The sequence below is a fragment of the Staurois parvus genome, unplaced genomic scaffold, assembly GCF_062004578.1.
Source record: "Staurois parvus isolate SC_StPar_1 unplaced genomic scaffold, SC_StPar_1.0 ptg000006l, whole genome shotgun sequence".
In the NCBI taxonomy this organism is placed as follows: Eukaryota; Metazoa; Chordata; class Amphibia; order Anura; family Ranidae; genus Staurois; species Staurois parvus.
The window spans coordinates 4,900,201-4,913,564 of NW_028317802.1; positions in this window are offsets into that span (position 1 = coordinate 4,900,201).

Sequence of the window (13,364 nt, forward strand, 5' to 3'; positions counted from 1 at the left end):
CCATTTTATTCTCTAGGGATTTTGCTTTCAGAAAATATACACTATATTGCCAAAAGTATTGCACCAGTGATCAGTAGATTGCTGATGCCATGCAGGTCTACTGCAGACCTGTCAGAATATCTGCTAGCCATACGGGATGTATGGCCAAGCAGATATTCGGACAGGAAGCTTGAATGAACTACCAAGCTCCACAGCGCAGTGGCAGTTCATTTAAAACTGCAAGCCGACACCTTCTAAGGCTGCCGGGACTTGCAGGCACTCATTCACAGAACTCTGTGAATGAGTGACGTGGCTATGTGGGTGGAGCTATTTTCAATTCTGACAAGTAGTATGGGGAAACTTCTCCCTGTCAAAGGAAGGGGCCTGTCAAAGGGAAGGGGGCAGCAGGTGTGGATGCAGCTATGGGAACATGTCATATGTTTCACCCTAAAAAAGGGGTTGAACATGTAACATGTTCCAAAGGTGAACTTATCCTTTAAAGGTTTTTTTTTTAAATGAAAACATGTCATACTTACCTGCTCTGTGCAATAATTTTGCACAGAACAACCCCGATTCTCCACTTCTCGGGTCCAATGTCCACGCTCCTTGCTCCTCCTCTTCTCCAAGTGCCCCATAGCAAGCTCTGGGGGCATTTGTGAGTGCTCGCTCCCAAGCCCTACGCTGTGTGTTCATAAGACACACATAACAGAACTTGGCTCTGCTCTTGCTCCCTCCTGACAATGGATCCCGCTGATACCTTTCAGCCAATGAGGAGGCAGAGACACAGGAGAGCAGCTGCACAACCTTGGATGGCAACCAGGCTTAGATAAGTATGGGGGGGGGGCTGTGGGAGAACTGCATACTGAAGATGTTTTATATTTGTAACACTCTGCACTAATGCAAGTTGCAGGATGTTAAGAGGAACACAAGATGGCAGTGTCCTGCAATTCAGTGGCACTCACAATCTGCAGAACAGCCCCATGGACTTTGTATGCTGAACCGCAGGACTTTGCTGAGGAGCAGTGTGCCAGAGGACTACATTTTGCAGAGGAGCTGGTGTGTGGGCGGGGACATTTATATACAGAAGCCAGGGAGACTGGCAGGAAGTGAGAGGGGGGAGAGCTGGAGAGCAGAAGAAGAGAGAAAGTTGTGCTGTCTGCCGGTGAACTGGACCAGGTCGCAGAGCTAGAGAGAAGAGAGGCAAAGAGGAGTCACTGACAGCTAGCCTTGCCACCCTGTTCAGTGAAACAGTCTGCCAGCAGGTGACCCAGAGCACAGTGACTGGACAGAACACTGCAAGTAAGACCGGAGAACCTGTGGTGGTCCCAAACCGCTGAAAGAAAGAGAGGGACAGGACCTACTGGAAGCCACCGATCGGGTGAGAGAGTCCCATACACCAGCCAAACAAATGAACACTGACATTCTTCTCATGTCTGCCCCTTTCCACAGATGCAGACATTGCATATAGTTAACACATGTTATGGCCTACTTCTCCCTGCCGCTACTTTTGAACACATTTGTAGCTCATCATAAGAGCTGACTGCAGTGCTCACCTTCTGCAGGCCAAACCACATCAGTGCCTCCATAGCCATTGGCCTACCCTCTTAAAGGAATTTCTACCAACATTGCCATTGGTTAATTCGGCCCAGAGTGGAGTTGCCCTTTTGCCAGCAAATGCCTCTGCTAACGTCTGATACCTTTTTTGCTCAAAATTGGTAACCTGCTCAGTGCATTAAAGGGGCAACACCAAGTAAAGTGCCTTCTGAAGTAATAGTACTTGTCCTTCCTTCTTCCTTTCTTTGCATTAATCCTTTGAGGGACTGACACTTTTATCTCTTCCTACTTGTGCACCAACTGGGCCCCAACGAGCACTCAAAAGATTCCTCACGGCACTTAAAGGGACACTGACTACCGTAGTTAAAGAGCTCTCTCCTATCTCAAATTTAAACCTTGTCATTAGATTTTGAGGGCCTAAAGTGAGCTAGTTCAACATTTGGTAGTTTTCCTTGCTCACTTGGGACTAGAAACACCTCAGATTGGAAGTATTGGGTTAACTTCTGAAAAGCAGCCCTGTTAACACTGAATGAGATTCTGCTGTATGTGTTGTTCCTCTTCTTAAAGTTGCTAAGAGTGACAATTGCTATTACACACACCTATACTACTCTGTGCTGTTTAACCAAGCTTACATTGAAGTTTGATATAAACATTATATCAGTTTACTCCACTTTGTGTGTGAATCTACTTTCTGTTGGCAATTTACACTGGTTAAAAGAGTATTGTGGTGACAGCAGGGGGTGGGCTTTCAGAAAAGGGTCCAGAATGACAGGGAGTCCAAAAATAACTCACCCACTCCTAAGGGGGTAGTGCTACATATTCATGCGTAGAATTAATTAAAGTAAAAAAAAAAAGACTTCAACCCTTACAACCACTTTATTAAGAAAAGCCATGCTGCACAGCACCCAGGTCTTAGTTCTAGTAGCACTGCATCCATACATTCAATACTGCTCTTGCCCCAAGCATAGGTACATTCCCTACCCAAACAGTAGTCATATATACAATTACCATGACCCATGGCAGACACAGTACTGTCCACCCCTCCACCTATGTCTGAAGCTATCTCCCCTATAGGAGCTATACATGCTGAATACACCCCCCCGCAGCAGCTTTAATCTCTGGCTATAATGGGCTTTGTATACTTTCTAATAATTATCATTAAGGCTTATAGTGACTGGGCAAAGCAAAACACTTTAACAGCCAATTGTATGGTTTAAAGTTATGGAATACAAGCGCTTTGAGATGTGTGAAAACAGAGGCTAATAAAAGTGGGCAACTCTTATCGCCTTATATAACACTGTCTGCATTCAGAGCTGGTCACCTGCACCCACCTCACCCTGTCAAATTGGGGCAAACCACTGTGTTCACGTAGTCACTGCATCCCAATAGACTTGAATGGGCTGCCTGCATGCAGCACTTGGCTGCTCAAGCCGCATAAACATAGGGCCCATTTACAGTCTACTGGCCTCAAAACCCTTGTGAACGAAGTCCTTATTGTAGAACTTTTCTTCGCATTTTGAAAAACCTTTGTTTCAGTACTGCTTGAGCTAGAAGAAGGGAATATATCTGAAAGTTTGTCCTGAAAAAATTAACTGTTTTGGTAAATAAAAACTTATCATGTATAGTACTCAACAGTGTCAGTAGATAAAACATATGAATGTAACCTTTTCATCATATCCTAGTGACCAGTGGCTTCTTTTTCTAAATCCAATGCAATGTGTCTGGAAGCCGATGAAACCCACAGCACATAATTCCTGACTTTTTACTAACGTTTGGACTGAGAAGCTCTCCTACCTCATGGCACAATTTAATTCAGGATGTTTTTCAATAATAGGCCCATGTTGCATTGTGGAAAGGAAAGGTGGCGGACTTCAGCAATGATTTTTAAAAATTCAAAACTTACTTACTATGGGTACTGAGGATTTTGAAGGGTTTCCAGGGCATCGTGCAGCTGCCTTTTGGTAAGGGAACTACAAAGATCCAAAACAGGGAATGCCAAATATTTGATGATACGATTAGTTTCCTGTGTTTTCTCTTTCAACAGGCTTCTTCTTCGTATTCAGACATTCTCAGATATAGTTTCTATTTCCTTCCAATGTACATTTGCAGCATACACTTTCATGGCTATATTCTCCCTGTTCCTAAGTGAGCATTGGCCATGCAGCTTTTCTGGGCTGGGATCCACAATCACCTAACCAGGGAATTTTTGGCAAAGTACTGTGAACACACTTTGGCATAAATAAATCGCTGTTTAGCTAATTAAAATAATGCAACTCAGCAGTAAAGCAAATCGTCTTCACTTGATTTTGTGTTAAACAGCTGCGGGGCTCATCAGTTGCATTAGTAATTTATTTCTGCAAAACAGTTTTACGCCCCAAAAAACACATCATTCAGTTACTTAAAACAGACTTCTTTTTTATGTCCTCTGGATTAATTTGCTATGTTAATGCAATGTGTTCTATAAATAATAATACACATAAGGTGAATGGACTTGCCTAATGGTAATGTGTCACAAGTGTGTGTTTTAGGTATATAGATTTAACTGCAAAGCAATGTCAAACCACAGTAGGGATAGAAAATAAAAATGCTAAAAATATATATGCAGTTTTTACGAGTGTGATGGAGTGGTGCAGTAGAAAGAATAATATTGTCCATGTCTTTAAATGTGAATTAGGTTGGGAGTGGAGCTGAATATGAAAGTGATGCTTGATATTGTAGTCTTGTGAATGATTTTTTTAGCTGCTTCTTGGTTTATATGTTTCCACCAACCACTGAGGGACCTTGGGTGAAAACTTCAAGTGAAATAAATAAAAAAGCAAACAAAAAATGTACATTTAAAGAAGGTCAGGTACAATTGTACTTTGATTAGTGTCAACCTTCACTGCTTTTCAAGGGTTACATAATGCCCCATGCCTCAGAGCTAACATGTACAGAAAAAATACGTTCCTTCTCATCATTCCTTTGGCACTTCATAATCTTTGGCACTTCAAGTTTTAAGAGGGAAACCCAGTCTATTTGCAAACTGTTACAGTACAAGTGTTTTGGAGCACAATGTGAGCGCAAGCAGGATGCTCAAGCCAGAAAACTGGACATTCCTTTGGGAGTCCTCTGATGAGAGTTGACTTTTGAGAAGCTTGATGGAAGTTTCATTGAGTAGCCAGTTCAAGATCAATTCAGGACAATATACAGGCACACAATGGGCTATTGTGTAGTCAGCAAATGTGGGGCCAATTGTTCTAGCTATTTAAAACCAATTGCAGAATTAAAATCCACCAATGCCATATTAATTTCTACTTCCCACTCTTTCACTCATCCATAGTCTTTGGTCTGGTCAAACATTCATGGTGCATATTTTATTTTTGAACTCTTGACCCTATGTCTACTTCAAAAGCAAATTGTACTTTGAGTCAGTTTCCTTGAAGCATAACCAAAGGACATACCCTGGCAAAAACTAAAGTTCTTCCTGAGAAGGCATCTTGTACTATCAGACGTTGATTCCAAATTCCTGCGGCCACCCAGGATCATCATGCAGTTATGGAGGGAAATCAGGGAAATTTATTTTTTGTTCCAGCTTGAACATCACATCACGAGCAGAGCCTTCCTAAGCCTCTTGTACTGAATTGTATTGTAACAGTCTCCTTTATATTGTAAATCTCTATGCAAACTCCTGGCGCTATATAAAATCTATTTAATAAAAATAATAATGCCTGCACCGATACTTTGAATCTCTACAAGGTGAAATGAAACCACCATATAAAATGGAATTATATTCAGACAGAATTCATATTTGACTGTCATACTGTATATTTTCTTTTTATACATTCTTTATTTATAATTTTTCTTCAGTATATGTGTAAGAGATATCAAGTAACAGCATAAGGTAAAATGAGTGTAGTGATCATAGTTCACCATAATACAACATTTTCTTCAGAAAAATCATACTGATACAATCTTGTTACATAAGAAAATGGTTGTAAAAGTAACAACGATAATATCTATTGTGTCTAATATCTGAAGATTACCTATCAAAAACAAGAAGTAAGGGTCATTGCTCTCAATCCCCTATCCTTATGATGTAAATTTTTATTATGCAACTTTTAAATTGGCATTGGAAAAAATGGGGACTACTGCAATGGAAGTGAAGAGTAGTGTAGGGACAGTAAGATGGGGAAGGTGAAGAGAGAAGGGGTATACATGGAAGCATAAATGGGGTAACCCACGTGGAAGAAAAAAATATTTTAAATATATTTTTAAAATATTCTTCCCAAATATATTGACATATATTTGAAATACTACAATTTTGTCTGTATTTAAAATATTTCAAAAATGTATTTCATATATATATATATATATATATATATATATATATATATATATACTGTATGTTGACATACATTTTTTATATATTAAAAATATATGAAACATATTTTTAAAAATACATTTTCAAATATATGTCTTTAAAAATACATTTAATCAAAATTTTTGGAATGCATTTACAAATATATGTAAAAATATATATTAAACTTACTTTTTTATATGTTAAAAAAAAATCTGAGGAATATATTAAAAAAAAATATTTAAATATATGCCTTTAGAAAATATATTTAAATTGGCATTTCTTAGAATATATGTTAAAATATATTAGCGTAGGCCAATATATTGTAAATATATGTCACATATAGAATTTTTTTTCTAAATATCTTGGAAATATATTTCTCTCTCATATGGGAAGCAAAAAGGTAGGTGGGGAACTGAAAGGTGTAAGGGCTGTAAGGAAGGGGGGTGGAAGGATGTCAGATGGGAGCTATACCTGGTCTGCTGGCTAGAGTTATGTTAGAACAGAGTTAAGGGGGAACAGGGGTGTGATGGGGAAGAAATAAGAGCGCTAATATAGTTACAAGAATGTAGGAAATTGGGTAAACATACTGAATGGTGGAAGATTTAAAAAAGGGGTGAGATAGGGCTCAGTCAGATAAGAGCTGTTTAAATTTTTCTGTAAAAGAGTAATGTATCTAATAGAACTAAGTGACCCTAAAGTCCATATCCTTGAGGGAACTGGTCAGAACCTCCATGAGCCTGATATCCTCAACATATTGCTGCCATTGTTCTACCTATTGTGGGAAAGAGGACTTTAATAGAGTACACTGGAATGCAAAAACAGCCATGTTAGCTAAGTGTTTTATCTCAGATTTTCTGTATAATTTCATATGCACTGTGTTATAGTGGAGAAAGAAGAACGCTGTTGTGTTTGGGGCCATGCAATTAGTGAATCTATGAACTATTGCGTAGACCTGTGTCGAAAAGCTCGGTAGGATTGAGCATGTCTAGAAAATATGGAGCAAATCCCCAGGTGCACCTCCAGCAGCTCTCTGTAAGGGATTGCTGATGGAAGATTTGTAAGAGAGGGTTAGAAGTTGGGTACATGTCCCAAGAGAAAGAGAACTTTGGAAACTAAGCTTGTATCTATCTTTTATTATGATTTAGAAAACTCAAGTTGGAGTTTTGCTGCAACATTTGCAAACACTGCTTTCAAGTATAAAGAAATGTGCACATGTAAATCCATTTCAGATTCTCTTGTAAAGTTATGTTTGGTATGTATGACTGTGGAATATGTTTCAGTTTAGCCTTTCAAACACTGTCAAGGATGTTCAGCAATTATATTACATGTGGCCCCTGACTCAATAAGCATTTGTAACACTGAATCTCCAATTCTGAGTTGAAATTTTCCGGCATGAAAAATGTCAAGAGCAAATATGTATTCATCATCTGATGAATTGCCTGTCATCTTTGTTTTCATTTAATTAGCATTAGCTCAAGATTTTACCAGCAGAAATGTCCAAGACCTTTGAAATTTTAAGTACCTGTTTTTAGGCGTGTTTCATAGAATGGAATGAACAAACATCATTGCCTTCAGATTGCAGCTTTCTGACATCTCTTTGTGAGCTTACATTTAGAGATAAGCAAACTTCACTCCTAAAATTCACACAGCCTACAATTTGAACAAATCACATCTCCAGGTTCCCATCTGCGGATTGATCAGTATTTTTTTACATGTGGTTTTCCTGACATTTTTTTAAGTACAGAAAACAGGTCTACTGTTTTCTGCACAAGCCTCATGAATTAAAAACACAAAGCTGAATGAGTTGAACTTCACTGGCAGGAACTACAGGTGTTTGTGAGATTTTACTGTTACAATTTTGCATTTACAACAGAGTGCTGCAGTACATCTATTTTATTATTCAAGTTTATTTTAGGTTTAGGTAAATGAAAGAAGATTAACCTCTTCCATACAGGGCACTTTTACCCCCTTCCTGCCTGAAAGGATTAAATGGAATATAACTGAATCCATTTTGTATACACTAATACAAGATGCTAGTTTAATATACATATATGAGATGTGTGCACACTAACAAAACTGTCTATCTCAGCTTCATGTAGAAATGAGTGTTTTTGCAAACCCTTACAAAAAAGCAGATAAGGTTTACTCTCACTTCTGAAAAGTTTTAACCACAACTTGGGTGTTAGGTCAGATTATAGCCATGGTCTGGGCTTTAGAGGAGATATGGTATGATAGATAAAGCAGAAGAGTGAAAATGCAAACCTCATACAAATAATTGTTGAGTTAAGGTAAAATAATGTACATGTATCTGATTGGATGGTCAGAGGGTGTGTTTGCCTAAAGACTACAGTATAATAACCCCGATGTTATGCCAATAAAACTGAAGTGTTTGCAATCGCAACTGAGGTGATTTGAGTGCATTCACTTTCCGAGATCTCGTAGCTGTGTCCAGGTGTGACCGTTGGTATTGTCAGGGACCACGGCTCCAGGGTCCGCGATCGCGGCTCCGTCCCTCGCGCATGCGCAGTGGCGGCGGCTCGCGCCGGGACACGGGCACTAGGTCCCGGCGAGCCGCAGATGACAGGACGCCGCGCATGCGCAGTAGGAGCCGCGGGCGCGCCTCAGGCGTCCAATGACAGCCGGGGGCGCGTCCTAGTCGGCCAATGACAGTGCAGGGCGCACTATTTAAAGATGCCCTGCACTGTCACAGATTGCCGCAAGGTCTTCCGTGATCCTGAGTTCCTGCAACTATCCTGTGACCCTGATTGACCCTGACTATTCTGCCTGCTCCTGCGTTTGACCCGGATTGTCCTGACTACTCTGCCTGTTCCTGCGTTTTGACCCGGATTGTCCTGACTATTCTGCCTGCTCCTGCGTTTGACCCGGATTACCCTGACCATTCTACGATTTGACTTCCCTGCTGACCCTGCGTGTGACCCGACTACTCTCGCCTACCGATTCTGTACCCCGCTTATCCCCACGGGCCCACAATCCGTTACTACCCTGCTGGGGCCGCCATCCTCTTCATATCTGGCTCTCCCGGTACCTGTCCCCAAGGGCCTCCTCAGCCACTGGCGGGCCTGCTCGGAGGTCGTGACCTGGCCCGGGACTGTTTCAAGTCCATCCCCACCATCAGGGGCTCTGGTGAAAGCACAGCCCAGGCTTAGACCCCACGCTCTGAGTAGGTCTGTCAGTTGGCAGCCTGAGGCACCACCTGGCGGATCATAACAGTACCTTGCGGCCATGACAGAGCCAGGAAGTGGACCGGCGTCCCTAGAGGATATTTGTCAGCACCTGGCCACCTTGACCCAGGCTTTTCAGAACTTCCACAGTCGCTGCGCCCGACTGGAGGACCGCATGGAGTCAATAGCCCCCCTGACTCCCCCTGCTCAGAGTCCTCCACCTGCAGGACCTCCCGCTAACCCGGTATCCGGAGCGGTTGCCACATCCCCAGCTCCTGAACCCCGCGTTCCTCTGCCGGAACGATTCCGTGGTGATCGGAGCCGCTTCCGGGCCTTCCGGAACGCCTGCACCCTATACTTTGACTTACAACCCCGCACGTTCACCACTGAGACCGTCAAGGTGGGGTTTATAGTCTCCCTCCTTCAGGATGAGCCCCAGGATTGGGCTCACCGTCTGATGGAGAAGCACGACCCCCATCTTGAATCCGTGACCGAATTCTTTCGGGCCATGGCCGTCTTGTACGACGACCCTCAGCGAGCTGCTTCCGCTGAAGCGACTCTATACTCCCTGCGGCAGGGCCGCCGGACAGCCGAAGAATACGCGTCCGATTTTAGGCGTTGCATGGGCGACACCAGATGGAACGATGCGGCCTTATGCCATCAGTTCCGCATCGGGCTGTCTGAGCCTCTCAAGGACGAACTAGCGCGAGTAGGCCTACCTGACTCCCTGGAAAAACTGATTGAGTTGGCCATTCAAATCGACCGTAGACTAAGGGAACGTCGGCTGGAAAGGAGCAGTCAGGGTCAAAGGGTGGCATGGATTCCTTCCAGGGATACAGCTCCAACCCCAGGGAACCATCCGCGAAGCACGGAAACAGGGGACAACCCGGAACCCATGCAGCTGGGATTGGCCCGTTCTCACTTATCGGTCGAGGAACGTCAAAGGAGACTATCACAGAACCTATGTCTGTACTGCGGGGAAGCTGGTCATCAGGTGCGCTCCTGTCCTGCTAAAATGAGTAAGTCCACACCCGTTTCTTTTTCTCTACCCGCAGGAAGGGATGATCTGTCGAGTTACCTGGCCATTCCTGTGTCTTTACAGCTCCCCGGAGGAACATTGTCGGTGACCGCAATCGTTGACTCAGGAGCCTGTAGTTGCTTCATCGATCTGACTTTTGCCCACCGGCAAAAAATCCCTCTCCAGACCAAAGAAAGGGGGTTCAACATCTTCTTGGCAGATGGGTCTCGTATAAAATCAGGGGTGGTGGACCAGGAGACACCACCCATTTTCACCACAATGGCAGACCATCACCAGGAGTTCCTCCGTTTGGATGCCATCGCATCCCCCCTTTTTCCAGTCATTCTGGGCCTCCCTTGGCTGAGGGCCCATAACCCCCAGATTGACTGGGAAAAGGGAACAGTTCAATTTTGCTCACCCTACTGTTTAAGCCACTGCCACGTCACAGGATCCGTGGTCCCCCGGTTCCTCCTGTGCTTGGATGGTGACACCGATCTTTCCCAGGTTATTCCCCCGGCCTACCATGACTTCTTAGACGTCTTTAGTAAGCGAGGAGCTGACGTTCTCCCTCCGCACCGTTCCTACGACTGCCCCATAGACCTCCTACCCGGATCTGAAATCTCTTTCGGCCGTATCTTTCCCTTGTCCGAAGCAGAATCAGGAGTACTGAGGGAATACATTGATGAGAACCTTCGGAAGGGATTTATTCGTCCATCCACATCCCCAGCCGGGGCCGGGTTATTCTTCGTAGAGAAGAAGGACAAGTCGTTACGGCCCTGCATAGACTACCGTGACCTGAACAAAATAACGGTAAAGAATCGTTATCCTTTACCCCTAGTCCCCGAGCTCCTCCAGAGATTGAGATCGGCTACGATATTCACCAAATTAGACCTGCGGGGGGCCTATAACCTTGTCCGTATCAGGGAGGGGGATGAGTGGAAGACGGCGTTCCGTACGAGATTCGGTCACTACGAGTACTTGGTGATGCCGTTCGGGCTCTGTAATGCACCGGCGACCTTTCAGCACTTTATCAATGATGTTTTTCGTGACCTTCTTGATATTTTTGTGGTGGTTTATTTGGATGACATCTTAATTTTTTCCCCTTCACTGGAGGTTCATCGGGGTCATGTGATACGGGTATTAGAACGGTTGCGTCAACACGGGCTATACGCAAAGGCAGAGAAATGCTGTTTCGAACAGCACGAAACCACATTCTTGGGACTGGTTCTCTCTTCCGCGGGGGTCGCGATGGATCCCCAGAAAGTCACGGCGATTTTAGATTGGCCAATACCCGCCGACAAAAAGGGGGTACAGCGTTTCATCGGTTTTTCCAATTTTTACAGGAAGTTTATTAGGAACTTCTCCGGTCTGGTCTCCCCGATCACGCAACTGACGAAACAAGGGGTCCGCTTTAAGTGGACCCCCGAAGCGCAGGCAGCCTTCGAAAAGCTCAAAGAATTGTTCACCTCTGCTCCCATTCTCTGCCATCCAGATGCTTCTCTCCCATATGTGTTGGAAGTGGACGCCTCCGAAAATGCTGTAGGGGCGGTTTTGTCCCAAAGGAATGGTACCAAGGAACTTCTGCACCCTGTGGCGTTCTTCTCCAGGAAGTTGACTCCAGCGGAACGCAACTACGACATTGGAGATCGGGAGCTCCTGGCCATTAAAACCGCTCTAGAAGAATGGAGGTATTTACTGGAAGGAGCCACACACCCAATCCTAATATTCACAGATCACAAAAACCTCGAATATTTGAGAACGGCAAAACGACTGAGACCTCGCCAAGCGAGATGGGCGCTTTTCTTCTCTCGATTCTCATTCCATATAACGTACCGACCCGGTACTAAGAACACTAAGCCAGACGCTCTGTCCCGCATGTTTGAGGACCCCGACGACGCTGTGCCACCCGACACCATCTTACCTTCTGGGAGTTTCCTCGCTCTACAAACGGAACTTCGCTCTCGACTTCTTGATGCTTCTGTAGGACTACCAGTTCCGTCAGAATCACCCCTCCAGAGCCACGGTGGGCTAATTTGGAAGGAAGACCGGATCATGGTCCCAGAAGAAGTGCGAACCCTGGTCCTAGGGCACTGCCACGACCATCCTATGGCGGGCCACTTCGGGGTAACGAAGACGCTGGATCTGCTACGGCGCTCATTCTGGTGGCCAGACATGATCAAGGACTGTGAGCAGTACGTCCGAACGTGTTCCACCTGTCAAAGGAACAAACCCTCCAGGAGCAGGGCATGGGGATTGTTACGTCCTTTACCCATACCCAAGCGGGCTTGGCAAATGATAGCCATGGATTTCGTGGTCGAACTTCCACCATCCCAGGGCTACACTGCAATAATGGTGATCGTTGAACGCTTCTCAAAGATGGCACATTTCGTGCCCCTGGAGAAGACCCCATCAGCACCGGAAACGGCACGGATCTTCATCAAGGAAGTGGTTAGGCTTCATGGTGTTCCCGAAGATATAGTTTCAGATCGGGGGGTCCAATTCACCTCCAGGTTCTGGAACGCCTTGTGTAAATCGCTGGGAATCAAGCTGTCGCTTTCATCCGCCTACCACCCACAGACCAACGGCCAAACTGAAAGAACAAACCAGACGCTGGAACAGTACTTACGGTGCTACACATCCTACCTTCAGGACGACTGGCTGTCATTGCTGCCTTCCGCGGAATTCGCGTACAACAACTCGAGTCACTCAGCCACGGGTCAATCCCCGTTCTTTTCCAATTATGGGTATCATCCCACATTCCTCCCTGATCTGATGCCTGAGAGTCCGGTACCAGCTTCTCAAGACATCTTGAACTTCTTTTCTGTCAATAACAAGACAATTCAGGAAGCCATCGCTAAAGCCCAAGAGGACAGTAAAAGGGCATTCGACAGAAAGAGAAGAGGAGAATTACTGCTTCAACCAGGGGATCAGGTTTGGCTGGCAACGACCAACTTGAAGATGCTATGTCCTTCAAGGAAGCTGGGACCCAAGTTCATCGGCCCCTTTCCGGTAAAACGAGTGGTTAACGAGGTGGCCTACGAGCTCGAGCTTCCGCAGACCTTCAAAATACATCCTGTCTTCCATGTATCTCTCCTGAAACCTTCCAGACCAGATCCCTTCCCGGACCGTGAATCCAGACCTCCCGAGGCAGTCACTATAGGTGACCAGGAGGAATTTGAAGTGGAGACTATCCTCAGTTGCCGAAGGAGGGGGGGCCAGACACAGTTCCTGATAAAATGGAAGGGGTATGGCCCTGAGGAGAACTCATGGGAACCCGCCCAGAACGTCCACG